Raw genomic sequence first — 15,392 nt, forward strand, 5'->3', positions numbered from 1 at the left:
TCGTCATCATCGTCGTCATCGTCGTCATCGTCGTCATCGTCGTCATCGTCGTCATCGTCGTCATCGTCGTCATCGTCGTCATCGTCGTCGTCGTCGTCGTCATAGTCGTCGTCATCGTCGTCGTCGTCATCGTCGTCATCGTCGTCGTCGTCGTCATCGTCGTCATCGTCGTCATTGTCGTCATCGTCGTCATCGTCGTCATCGTCGTCATCGTCGTCATCGTCGTCATCGTCGTCATCCTCGTCGTCGTCGTCGTCATCGTCGTCGTCATCGTCGTCGTCATCGTCGTCATCGTCGTCGTCGTCGTCGTCGCTTTAAAGAATAGGTTCCCTGATATGGTATACAGTCTTACGGCCACCATTTATGAAAGAGCGTTAATATGAATTATGTTGAGCTGGTTCTCAGCATAACAAGGAACCTTTAAACGCGAGATTGCATATCTTTATCTGTTCGGCTTGCAAATAGCCAGTCATATATTAAAGGGTCAATGACATCTTATTGTAAGATCATGTGAAAATGTATCGATATCAAATCTTTGCTTATTAAAGCGACTGAAATTTACTAGTTGCCAAATTCACATAACTTTAAAAGTATAAAATCGGTGTGTTTCTTGATGTGTGATATTATTGTGCAACCGTGATTATGCAAAGTTGAACTTTGACAGAAAAAAATATTTTTAATTAAAATTATACAAGGTAGACGTTTTTTCTCAAGTAATATTTAACAGAAACGCATGAAGCATAAACTAAATATTTATGCGTGTGTCAGCAACATCTAAAAAGGTTTGTATTAATTATACGGAAATTAGATTTTTGCATAAAATAGCCAAATCCGCTTTACTGTCCCTTTAAGCTTGTAAGTTATTGTGTCAAAATTATGCGGTAACACATGCCGTCTTGTAGTCATTGATTACTTATGGCAACAATAAATTTCAATAACCTTAATCTATCAAAGCTTGGCTTTACATAACAGGTAGTCCTGCAATTTGGTTTACTATACTAATATAAACCCTCAGTTCTATGGGAAAATAATCCAGCCGTGTTTGTACAACGTCGATATGAGAAACAGCAGATAGTTTTCGATGAATCAAATAACGTTGACGGCTTTTATTTAGCAAATACTTCTCATGAGTGATACAATGTATCATAGTACATTTTAAAACAAAGGAACATTATTTACACATATTAAAATGTCTTCTTTGAAGAATTAAGAAACAGGTTTTGGCTAAAATCCTAATCATATTTTCATTTGTAAAAAGGAATTCTCACTTGTCAGTATTTCACATAATTCTGAATGAGGGATTAACATTTATGGCTTCATCAAAGAAAGCAGTTCTTAGGTCATGATACGAAATGCATTCAAGAAGAACATGATTTTCAATTTCAACTGTATATATATTGACTTGATAATACACAATACAAAATACACAAGTACGTCTATTGACGGGTAAACCTTCATACCTTCCGGTTTCTAGCCGGAGTGGAGTTACTCCACATCTGAACTTACAGAGAGCTGATCTATGACTTTTTGGTAAAATCAATATACAGTATTGTTAGAACCCGGATTTTCTCCCTTCACTCATACCTAATTAACTTACAAGGCGCGCGAAAATTAGGACGACTTTTGAATAACGCTGCGTTTTTCAGCTATGTATAGATTTAATTAAAGGCATTTTATATTTGCATATAATTTTTTGAGAGGTATTGTGCTGAGGGTGTAAACGGAGAAAACCTGACCTTTCCGATGACTTTTACACAGCTCGAATGCACCGGTAACGGGTAACGGCGCATTTATCAACATGTGCGCAAACAGTAAAGAATCAAAGCGCTGAAGGCACTGAATTTGTTCGCTGTTGTATAATCTTAGACGCAACTCAGTTTACAAAATAATGTTGTAGCTCTTTTATCGCAAGTTTGAAATGACAACAACCCATTCAAATTTATAAAAAGTGTGTCATAAAGCACAGGTCGAGATGTGTGTTTTTTCAAATCATTGATACAGCTAATCAGTGTGCACGTGCTAATCTTATTTGACATGCATTAAGCCCCGTTTTCCCGAAAAGCAGCCACTATGTATAGCTTTCAATGATAAACACTAGACTGGCCAACGTTGTCTTACAAGCTGTTAAATGCACACTAGGTAGTGTACCAGTGAGAACAGGCAGATGAGGTGGCTAGAGCAAACGCTTTAAGCATTTGTCGTCTGTTCAATTTTGATGCAGTTATCCACACAGGCAGTCATGGGTTACGGTTCCTACCGTAGCTAAGCCATACTGATTTGAAAAATTGCGTCTGAGTTATTTGTGAGCTTCGCTCATAAATAACAACTGATTCTCGCGAGAGGTCTCCTGTCGTATATATGCAAAAGACAGTAGAATGTGTTCGATCTGTACAATTTTTCAACGGATGAAACCATTCGACCATATTGTTCGCGAACGACCCAAATCACTTGATTTTCGAGAATGATGGTTGGTTTCAAGATATATTTCAAAGTTGTAAACCAGGTTTTGACCGTTGTTAAATTCCAATTCAATGTGACGGCATTTTACACAGCTTTTATTGAGGTGATTTTCAAAAAAGAAAATGTACGTTGCATTCAAATAAAATGAGTTGTAAATCTTTTTCTTTTATGTTATCAAAAAGCTTTTTTCTCTCGCATCTCCCACAGAATCCAAGTACTGTTAACGCTAGTCGGTATGCTTACAATGCGTCATACTATATCACAACGTGTTAAGAAGGGCATTTATATTTGTCGGATCGACCTTAAACTTTGAAGTTGTGGTGAAAATTGGTAAATAATGATTCGTTTTGATCATGATTTTTTTTTAAGTGAAAAAACACACACAACATGTACCGACTTTTCAAGTTCCACTATAATAGGAAATCGCTATGCAGCTGTGTTATTTTTAATAGATTGCATTAATTTCAGCGGGGAAACATGGTACTTTTTTATGATTTTTAAAGTCGTACCTGAATGTTCGTGTAACCTGGCGTTTGTCTACAACAGCATATACGAGGCGCTGTAAGAAACCTTTTGTACGTTTAATAATAATTGATGTCAATCGCAATCTAAATTAAATGCAGTCTAACCATTTAGTGACCGGATGGCTTATCATGTAACTAAAATGAGTTTAAGGGGAATTTCTCCTGATCGAAATGAAATTTCGATTTCTGGTACACACAGGTGTACAAATAGTGTAGACGAGTTTTTTGTAGGATCTTAACATTTGAGGTTCATTAATTTTAATGTTAAATTGCACAAAATCATCTTGTATTCCTCCGCGCTTTATTCGAATGTCTTTTTCTTAAGTGTTTATTTTCTCTTTTTGTATTAAAGCCATAAATCGCAGACATGCATTTTGAGTTTTCTTTTATCGATTGTGTCTCTGCGTCATTTTCTTAAGACTACGATGGAATTTAAACGTTTGCGGTGCGTTTATTTAGGTATTGAGCTTTGGTAGAAAAATTAATAACGGAACCATTTTGTGAGGGCAAATGCATTCGGTCGATAGGGATTTTCTTAGAAGTAACATGATATCTTGTTTATTGCACATTTTCAAAAGAGGACATGTTCATATTTAAATTAACTTGTCTCTTATATTGTGAAACATAAATACATTTCAAATTAAATGAAGAACTGATAAAAAAATTGAAGTGACATTACATAATCATTATATTTACTAATATCAATACACTCGCTTTTGTATCAAAATATGATAAATAAATACATATTATCGGATTATACTGTTAACTTGATTTAATTCCCACTTCCATATTTTCTTATACAGATTTCCAACAAATGTAAACATGCACGAACTCTCTTGACTCAGAAACATAACTTTTCTTTGTTTCTTAAGCTGGGCTCCAACTGCCGATCAAATCAAATCGATCAAGCCCGACCAAGCGGTCGGGTACTGGTCTGGTTCGGTCGGCATGAATGGTCGGGGGCGGTCGGGTAGGTCGACATTAGTCGGGCTTCCTACCCGATATTTTTTGTCATGTCAAAAAATATCGAGTAGCGGTCGAGTAGAAAATGGATCGAGAAGCGCTCGGGAAGTGGTCGTGTATAAGTCGAGTAAAAGATCGAGTTGATCGTGAAGCAATCGTGTGTCGATCGAATTGACATCTTTTACACGATCTGTACCCGATCCGCTCGACCTCTACCCGAGTTAGTTTAGATCACAACACGATCCACTCGACCTCTATTCGATTTGATGAACATATTTACTAGACTGCTACCCGACGGCTACTCGACCGTACACGATCACTTCCAGATTGCTATTCGACCATACACGAGCTCATGTCACGATCTGTAGCCGATCCACTCGACCTCTACCCGAGTCATTTTAGATCGTATCACGATCTGGTCGTGTGAAGATCTGGTGGCGATCGAGCTGAGGTCCACTTGGTCGAGCTGAGATCGTATAGAGCTCGCGTATAGGTCGAGATGATCGAGCGGAAATCGGAATGATGGTTGTCTGGACGGCGTGAATGAGTCGTGTGGGGTCGTATGTTATCGACAAGAGGTCGAGAACAAGTCGTGTATACCCTTTTAGGTCGAGCTTGGTCGGGTTTGGTCGGGAAATTTCGGTGATCGGGATGATCGAGTTGATCGGATCGGCAGTGGGAACCCACCTTTAACGTTTCAATTTAATCTTCAATAATGGGTACTTTCATGATGTAGAAGCACAAACTATAAGGTATGAAACACACCTGACATGTACGATATTTCTAAATTATTTTAAATAACAATAATACACATTTTAACCCCCTAAGTGTATTATTATGTAGGGACCAGTATATTATAAGATATAAAGCGCATTTGTATCATTTAAGTGCTGTTATAACTGTTAATTGATTACCAATAAACTAAACATCTCATCATTATATTGAAAGAACTGAAATCGCTTGAAACACTGAGGCCGTTTTAACTTGTAGTCGTAAGTACTTGGTGAAGTTTCAACGTGCAGACTACCTAATCAGTTAATAGAATGATACCTAAAACATACGCACGTGCATCTAAAAGGGATGCCACATTAGCGGTTAAATAAATTTTAGCTCATTTATGTCCTAGATGAAACTATTTATTATTCAAAGGGAAATGACACCTCGAAAAACAACGGAGCAAACCGACTTGATTATTTCCACTTGTCAAAACAAAAAGCAAAGCGCATAAAGATATTAAAGTTGGGTTCTCAAGATTTGCGCGTAAAGTAAAAAAAATAATTAAACAATAACAAACTTTTAATCAAAGAGCAGCGGCTTTTGCAAAATGATTTGACCGGAACGTTATTGCAACAACAGCATATCCACCCTAAAGGGATACTAAGTATCAGGTTAATCAAAATAGGATCATACGTTTCTGAGACTCGTGCGAAAACAAAAATGAAAAATATAAAAACAAAACGCAGTAATTCCTTTTACAAAAACTGAACCATATGGACCTTGTGACGTAATAGCCTATACCTACTTAACATTTGAGATGGTCATTTATTTACAAACTTAACTATTTCATGACGTGGCCGGCCTTATTACAAGTTACGTATTAATGTACACAGCCATCTTCCCCATGTTGTCAATTGCTAAGGCCAAAATGTCATGTATTAATCAAACTCTTTCCTTAATAGGCTGGACTTTTCTAGAGTAAAATGGGTATATAAACTGCCACTGTTGGCATTAATAAAAAGGTACCACGCGCACAGGCAAGAATGTAGTTGCATGATTTCTTGTTGTATTAAGCGAGGCCCTGTTTATGGGCTCGCTTGTATCTTGTGGATTAATCTTTGGATTTGGATCTGGATTTTGGACAGTTTATGAATAAAAATTTATGAATCAAAATAACATGGAAACCTTATCTATGTGTTAGCGTCATTTGTTAGATCGAATAACGCTACACATACTTTAATGGTCGCCGTTTTGACCCAGGATTCAAACCAGAAGAACAGCTGTACGAATGATCAAGGGCCAAAAAAAGAAAACTTTGATGAAATAGAGGTTCGTTTATTTAATGATGGCAATCAGATTGTGGGCTTAACAATTTATAAAGTTATAGATAGAAATTTCAACGCATCATGACAACAATTATTTTCAAAATTATTTAGAAGATTTGTAGATTGTTATGCATTAAACATATAACAATTTTATACGGATATAAGAATTTGTAAAATTTATCTTTGATTGGTAAATTGATTTTAATTTCCGTAAAATTAGGAACGTACACACATTAGAAAGTATCTGAATTTTACGCTGCGTATTGTATAATAGAAATAAAGATAGTAAATTCATACAAATAATTGGGGATAAGTATGGACATTTTTTTCGTTATTAGGCGTTAACAGAGTAATAATAATTACAATGAATTATGTACGGAGAGATTTTACCAGTATCATAATTAATACAATTTTGGAATGATCGGTAATTTTTGTCTAAAAATTCGTCGAATTGAGAGTAAAATAAATAAAGAGTTTAACATTTTTTTTAATTATAGAAAAAATGAAATTAGAGGTGAACAGATAATTGAGAGTTTATGAAGAATTGTATATACTTTTTGTATTATTGGAATATAGAATCATGTACGGACACATTTTCTTAGCATATTTTTGTAAACTTTCATTAAATTAGACCGTGAGATGAAATAAGAATATTTAAAGAATGTTAAACACATGTTGACAAGAATAAATAAATTATAGGTCATTATATTAATTATTAAGGATTTTTGAAGAATTTTACGTTAATATTGTATTTAAATATAGGAAGTAAGAAGGTACGAATATAAATTAGAAAGAATCAGAATTTTACATCATTAAGGACCAGCGCATTAATGAACACGTACACATAAATCAGAATACTTGGATAATGTTACATTGTTGTATGCATTATTAGAATAAGGAAAGTAGAAACTAACACATTAATGCGGATATTTAAAGAATTCTACATAGTTCTTGACATTTTTAGAATTAGACTATTTTGGAAAACAAATTAGGTATAAAAAAAGAAAATAGGAAAGTCAATCCGTGAGACAGACAATAAAAGTAAAAAAAAAAGAGTAAATATGGTGTAGGTATCATCATCATTACTTGTTTAGTGTTTATATTTAAGATCTTGTTAAATGTATGGTAATGTGTAGTAACAACGGTCTTGAGTAATTTGAACTGAGAATTTAATGCGTTGCTGTCGCGTATAGCGCAGTAAAAATGTAACGATATGTGCGCATTAAATTTATTTGGTAGATGTAACCTCTAAAAGGTTCATAAGGGTTTAATTGAGAATTTATCCTGTGCCATTGAAGCATGTTACTATGTGGACAGAAGATGCAATATTGCATAAAATTATTATTGAATACTATGGTTAGAGACTAAGACCGGAACTTGAGATATGCCGAATGATAGGCATAGCAGTAATGATATTATAATAATGATTGTATATAAAAAGATAACTGTCTGTCTCACCACCAAGTAAGTGTAGTTGATTGTAATTCATAACAATTATGAAATCACGGTATAAATAGATGAAGAAAGTCATGATAAAATTTGCTAAAGGCATAATTAAATGCAAATACAGGTCTAAAATTTCCTAGTTGCATGTACGTTAAATGTCAAAATATCAAGATGTTATGTATTTTTTAAGTGTTTCTATATTAATTGATGTAACTAAGATTGTATTTACTTAGACATCCTAGTAAGTTGTCATGATGATATTTAAGAACAACTAAGGGGTATATGTATAACTGTTTGCCATCATTATACTAACTGTTACTTAGAAGAAACTCAACACAACGCATATGAATTATGGACATCGCGAAATAACGCCTTCCACGACGATTAAAGACAATACTTCAAGTACATCATAATAGCACGGGGACATCACTGTGTTTTACTCTCAACGTAAAAGCATGGTCCTTTTGCAAGAAGAAAATATCGTACGTGCTTTTACTTGTTATTTCAATATCCTTGAAGTTTTCATTATTTTCATCTAGTGTAATTGGTAACGGGATCTTTATTTACGTACGATACATTATTTAGTTCTTAATAATTAATTATTCTGTCCATTACGGTCTTAGTGAATGTTGTATTTGTAGTGTTTCATTTTCAGTAAGCATTAAATGTTACCATTCTTCAATTTATGCAGATCAGCGTTAAGCGCTAATATTCTATAATCCATAATAGATGTAAATAATCAAAGAAGTCGACAGTGTAAACAGCCCATTTTATTCTCTGTAATATCCGGAAAAACACTGTGTTAATTTATTAAAACAAGATAAATATTCGCATGCATAAATGTCATTTATATATACGTACATATGCAACGATATTGATTCTTTTTATATATAAATAAATCACACAGAATATTATTCAATTTCACTAGCAGTTTTCAAGCGTTAACATTGTTTTATCAAATCTTAAAATAAAGAAATTATTTATGTATGAGAAAACAGTACTATTTGTTTTACTAATATGATACTTATAAAATAGCAATTATCATAAATACACAATATATATTTATTTTGATATTATGCAGTCAAATAACTTTCCTAAATACTCTACATTGAATGTAGCTTAAACAAATGAAAGTAGTAAACAATAATTTAAGTATGTATATATTTATTTGCAGCAAACAATAATTTAGGTTTGAAAATAAATAAGTAGCAATAGCTCACCTGTAATATCCAGAAAAACACTGTAGTGAGTCCCCCACAGTGTTTTCTTAAATATCCTTTCAGATGCAACTTTCTGAAACCTGATCAGACTTTTCCTAATACGTTTCTCACGTGATCCTATGTGGTCTCACGTGGTACGCTGATTCATCTACTTTTTTATATTTGTTCGGGTCAAAGTTGTTAACCCTTGGTCATGGAACTTTCTAGAAGTTTCTACTGCTTACGTTTGCGTTCTTGATTTGGTAAACAATTTAGATTGGAATGTGCTATTCTTTGTTAGCTTAGTAAGCTGTTTTCTTATAGTACATCAATATGATAGAGTTTGTAGCTCACCTGGCACAAAAAGTATTCTGGTGTAGTTTTGTGAAAACTGGGTTTAATGCGTGATAAGAACTGCACAATTCCTCAAGTATTTCTGACAATGTACAATAGTTATTCTAAACAATATGCAATAGTTATTTTAAACAATATGCACTAGTTATTTTAAACAATATGCAATAGTTATTTTAAAATTTTGTTAATTGAAATTAATTAAAACTTTATTAATTATGATTAATTAAAATTATTAAATAAGTTAAAGTGAAAATGTAAATATTACAAATATTTCATAAGATTGTGATTTTAATTGGATTACATCTTACCCTCCTTCTTTTTAATTAGAATTCCTATTCTAATATATGGGCTGTTTAAATTTAACTGCTGTTTAAAACAATCCCAGAACATTTAAATGTATAATATTAAAGCATGCATATATCAATCTAACATATTTAACAACAATCGAAATAGATGTAATATATAGATAATAGAAAAAGAATTCGTAAACACACTAGGCATTAATAATAAATGAAAATACAACAACTCTAAATGTACACTCCGCCTGAAGTGTCTATAACAAAACAACAAATATAAACAGGGTTTCAAATAAACTATATTAGAGAATCAATACTAAGATCATTATTTGAAACATCAATAAGACAAAGATCAAGTACAACGTAATTGAAATGCACAATAATGACAAAGCAGTCTATATACATGTTAGAATTTGTTGGAAAACAAAAGAATTATCAAGTATTATTTATACAATTGAAAAGTTTGTAAGTTAATGTTTAGCATAGGTGACTTTAATAGTCACATTTAGTTATACATTTTTAATTTTTTTTTTTTTTTTTTTTTTAGTATGTTCATTTGGGTTCCAACATATACTGTGTTATTTACAGATACATATACATGTACATGTATCAAGGTTTATTATGAAATAGTTCCCAGTTGATACATTTTACAGCATGGAGACATAATTTACAAATTTTGAATCCGTTTTGTATAGTGTCATAGGAGCAGAAGATATGATGGGGTGTATGGCAACAAGGGGTTCGACTTAAGAATAAATGAGCAAGAGGATCAAGTTTTTTGAATTTTGGACGACAATTTGTCAGCAAAGCATGACAAACTCGACAATATGTGTTGTCAAAATCGATAGGGATCGATTGGCATTTAAGGGATTGTTTGTAAAAGCGAAAATGTTGAGTCATTAATTTATTGATTTTTTACGATCTGCATTTAAGATGTCTGTAATGGAAAAATCGTATAACGAGGGAGGTAGAAATTTTGATCGAATAAATCTTTCGTATGCTACGATGGAAATTTTGGATTCTAACCCAAACCTAAAAATTATTTCTTGGCAGATTTGAAAATTTAGGGGGTGGGTTTTATAAAGTAGATGGTCGAGCATTTGAAGATAGAGTATATTTATGTCGAAGTAGTTTATAGCAAAATTAAGCTTGAAAATGAAATGTTAGAATTATTTAACATGTGGGTAAATAGTAACTTTTTAGTGCGTCTATGGATTTTTCTTAATTTGGGAAAAGTATTTAAAAAGTATTCTATGTGATGCAGTTGATGGTCATGCAAAGGGAGGGAAATGTGTAAAATATTAGAAGAGTTGCCATTGTATTTAAACAATAACTTGAAATAATAAGAGTACAATATAAAAATGAAATGTTATTAACAATGTCTATTTTAATGAAAATAATGAAATGTAAAATTGACAATAGGGAACCAAAAATGTAGCGATAAAATGGTATTATATGTGCAATGGGTTATCAATGAAAATACAAATCTAACAATGCTAAAATCTGCACTTTATATATAATACAATTATATATAATACAATTATAAAATACACACTATATTTATATGAATGATGTATGGTCGTGTGCGCCTGAAATGAGAACAGCGAAAGTATGTTGTTGTTGTGTTTTTTTTTTTTTTTTTTTTTATTTTTTTTTTATAAACATGCAGCATGTTTTTAACGATTAAAATGAAAGTATATAACGATTGACATCTACTATGAGAAAACATGTAAAGTGTAGTATTTAATAATGAAGATTAAATTAATTCATTTCAATAATCTTCACAGTATTTATAATGGTTAAATGGAAAAAAAAATGAAATCTAACATTGAATAATTGACGTCAGAGTTGAAATCCATGCAAAATTTGACATCAAAGTTATAACATATTCAAATATGATGATGACAAAGTGATAACTAATGATATTCCACTAATGCTTTTCCATTTTTTTTTATTTTTTTATTTTTTTTTAACTGAAGTTCGTTTAAGTACGTTCCTTAATTCCGTTATGGACCAAGAATAGTTCAGTGTGATGGTTTGTGTTGAGCATTTGTCGAAGTTTGATGTACTGATAAATGCTAATTGACAGAGCAGATGGTATTTCCATTATTATATCCGCTGTAGTGTTCCGAAACGAAATTTCCGTAGTGTTAATGAGCAGTTTTGGAAACAATCCAAAGCGTATGCTGTTTATGTTCAGGGTGACAGGTAAGTCAATGATCCATTCTGATCGACAAGAAACCGAACTGGCGATGTTGATATCAATACAATTTAAACCATTTGATATATGTAAAATCAAAAGAGTGCCACGTTGTCGTTTGAATATTTGCAATTTGCGAAGGATTGTTATTAGCAAGAAAACGTGCATCATGGCCAGAAAGACAAGAAAATGTTCATATTTCAGAGACTCATTAAGACTGTTGGTAAATTCCTGAAGTGGTGATAGTGTTGTGGGATTGTCGTATTTAAGATGTTGTGCCGCTGTTGGTTTTATTAGTGTAATTGCAGTTAATAGAATGCGAATTTTTCGTGAAAGAAATATCAACATGAGCGTGTTTCCGATTGTGAGTAATATACCTATGATTGAAATTATATCAAAAGTGGATAAACCTGATTTAATTGAGATTTCACCGTTAAGCATTGCTTCAGTTAGGCTATGGTACACAATTTGGTTTTTCTTTGCTCTTTTCACAAAGGTTTGCATGTCAATTTATAATTTGTGCGACCGAGTTAATATATCCTTTGTGTTTTGATCGAAAGGTTTAAATACCGGTAATAATACATTTATTGGATCATTGTACGAAATGTTTTTCATCAATTTATCCAAAACCGTATTATTAAAAAATTGTTGGAGTAACGGTAAGTTAATTGGATATATTTGGTCGACAGTAGTATCGTTTGTCAAACATTTTGTGAATTGCTCATCAATACGTTGACTTTTTGAGACTAGTTTACATGCACATGGTACATCGATAATGCAGTACTTACAATCATCTATTGTTTTAGAACGATTTACACATTCCAATTTTAAATTTGATTGCATGTATGCAAGTACCTTAGAACTATTTAAAATTCTCAGCTTTGGTTTCAAGACGTTTCTTACTATCTTATATTCACATATATCTTTCGTTTTTGCATTGTCCCCGTGTTTCAAGAGTTCTACGAAACAATTCGTATTGAAATCGATTTCAAATATAACATTATGTTTACATAAAATTGCTGAACCTGCTGTCAAACAGTCTCTCAAGAATGATTCATCAAGAAATGTGAATAATAGTTTTTTTCCATTATAAATTAAATACCGCGGTTTTGATGTGAATTCATTAGCATCTTTGTTTTTTATATCATTGTCAAGAGGAATTGGAAAGAAATTTAATTCATAAATTTCGTTATCCAAACTGTTTGTCAGTGGAAACAATACCATTATGTATATCGAATTATTGTTGCGTCCATAAATAAATTCAGCATGATTGTAGTAGAATGCCAATTCAGTGTTGACCAATTTATGAGTCGGATATTTGATTTTTAACGACCAAGCTATTTCTGTTAATGTTTGGGACATTAGTTCGGGGTTTATTATATGAATCGACAATTTACGATTGCTCAGTGATTCAATTCCTAGGGCTAGCCTATCAAACTGTGACCTTATTTTGATCATTTTATTATTTACATCTAGTATTAACTTTTCAGCAGTTGAATGTTTATTTGACATAGATTCCATTTCGTCCACAATTTTATGCCTGACTGCTGAAGCATTCGCAACGAATTCATCGAATAATTTCATATGCTCATGAACATTAGTTGCAAATGATGACATTTCGCCGAATTCGTGCGTAAATGTGTTTGTTAAGAGATTAACTCTTTGTACCAATTTATTTGCATGATCGCGTAATCGATTAAGTTGTGACGTTGTTGCAATGCCAAAAAGAGTTGAACCTAATTGTCCTATAAAGGGAAGTAAGGGTTGTGACTCACGTGTCTTCCGTTTATCTGAGATTGTAGGAATCATGCTACGAAATTTGTGTAACAAAGATTGTATATCATGTTCCATTAAAATCCTTAGAGTGTTGAATTCGACGCTAATGGTACATCCTTTTTCGTAGAAATAAGTGTCTCTACACAATGAATAATTTCTATCGATGTCACTATTGAAATGATAGTCCGGCATTTCAAATCGAAAAGTATGCGTCCATTCATTATTCACGAAGTTAATTCTTTTTGGATCTGAGAACTTAACGCCATGGTTCATCAGCAATTGTTCGCTGTGTGCTCCCACAAGTGACAGGAAAAGTATAATGAATCGTGTGACCAACATCTTGCCTAAAAGAAAAAATAAGAGTTAATTTGTTTATTATTTTACCGTTTTCTTTTGTGATTTTTATTTAGAGATTTGTTTATATAAAATTGTTTAATAAGTGCTTCTGATGTATCTTCGTCATTTGCCCAACTGTTCTTATACTTTTTGTTTGTCCATTTTATCAAATATTGTCTTCGATTATCTTTAATTCTGGTTTTTAAGATTTTGTCAGCTTTGTACCATTTCTTGTTTGAATTTTTTGGTGGAATATCATTTTTATTTATTGTATTTTGTTTGTCAGTTGCCGTTATATTTGGCTGTGTATTGTCGGTAACGGTTTGCGGATTGTTTTGATTTTCTTTATTATCATTTGTTTCGTTTTCATGGAATTTGAATGTTTGAGATAAATCACGTAAATCCTTCTCATCATGGTATCTTCTTAATCGGTTGATATTTACCGGAACTTTTAATTCTTTGTTTGAATATCGTTCTCTCAAAGTATATGTGCCATTTTGTAATATTTTGGTTATGTAATAGGGTTGCTTTGAAAATTTTCGAAATAATTTTCTGGATTTATTTAAAGGTACTTTTTCTTGTTTAATAAAAACAAGATCTCCTAATTTAAATGGACGTATTGCAGTTTTGCGATTGTAAAACTTACGCATAACGTCACGTGAATTATTTATGTTTTCTTGTGTGATATTCCATATAAGTTTAAATCTTTGTTTCAATTCCTCAACATAAGTGTTTATTGAAGGGTTGGTATTAATTGGTGGAAATAATTCGGAAGTGATGGGTTTATTCATATGTCGGCCAAAAATAATGTAGTACGGAGAGTATTGTGTCGTTTTCGGACATACTGTTGAATTATAGGCTAATTGGACACTGGAAAGCTTATCAGGCCAATCGCTTTCGTCTTTTAACGATGTACGTAGTATTGAGAGTAATGTAGAGTGTACCCGTTCTACCATTCCGTTACCCATTGGGTGATAAGATGAAGTTCGATGCCTCTTTATTTGAAAAAAATTATAAAGAACATCCATTATACCACTTAAGAAGTTTTGGCCTCGGTCAGATGTGATACGTTTGGGCGGTCCAAATATTGCAAATACTTTATGATAAAGTTGTTCTACGATTTCAATAGTGTTTTGCGTTTTTAATGGTATAAATAGTGCAAATTTTGAAAATGCGCATATAACGCTTAAAACATATTTATATTCTTTGCTCTGTTTTGCTACCGTAACAATGTCGATGTGTAACATGTCAAATGGTGCGCTTGCAATAAAAGGTTCTTGTAATAGATATGGTTTATAATTGTGATCTCTTTGAAATATTTAACAGTTTTTACAAGATTGAACATAATCTTTAACTGCATGATACATTTTTGGAAAGTAATAAAAAGTTTTGAGGGTTGCAAACATTCTATCAACACCACACTGACCATTTAAATCATGAAAACTGTAAAGTATTTTACTTCTTAATGACTCAGGTAAAGCTAATAGTTTGATTAACGTTTTTTCAGTTTGATGTTTCTTAGATCTTGGTTCGTAAAAATGAAACAGAACATTGTCAACTATTTCGTATTGGGTGCTTATATATGGAATTCGTTTTGCTAAGTCTTTATCATCTGGTAAATGACCGTTCTTTAAAAATGCACAAATGTCGCCGAAGTCTTTTGATTGTAAGTTTATAATGTCTAGTTGATTAGTTGTTAATTGTGCGTGGTGTTGTTTGCGGTCATTGACTGTCTGGAGTTGTGAACCAGGTATGTGATCATTATCTGAGATAACACTGTTGTCAGGTGGAATGGT

This window comes from Dreissena polymorpha, chromosome 8 (genome assembly GCF_020536995.1).
Source record: "Dreissena polymorpha isolate Duluth1 chromosome 8, UMN_Dpol_1.0, whole genome shotgun sequence".
NCBI classification, from domain to species: Eukaryota; Metazoa; Mollusca; class Bivalvia; order Myida; family Dreissenidae; genus Dreissena; species Dreissena polymorpha.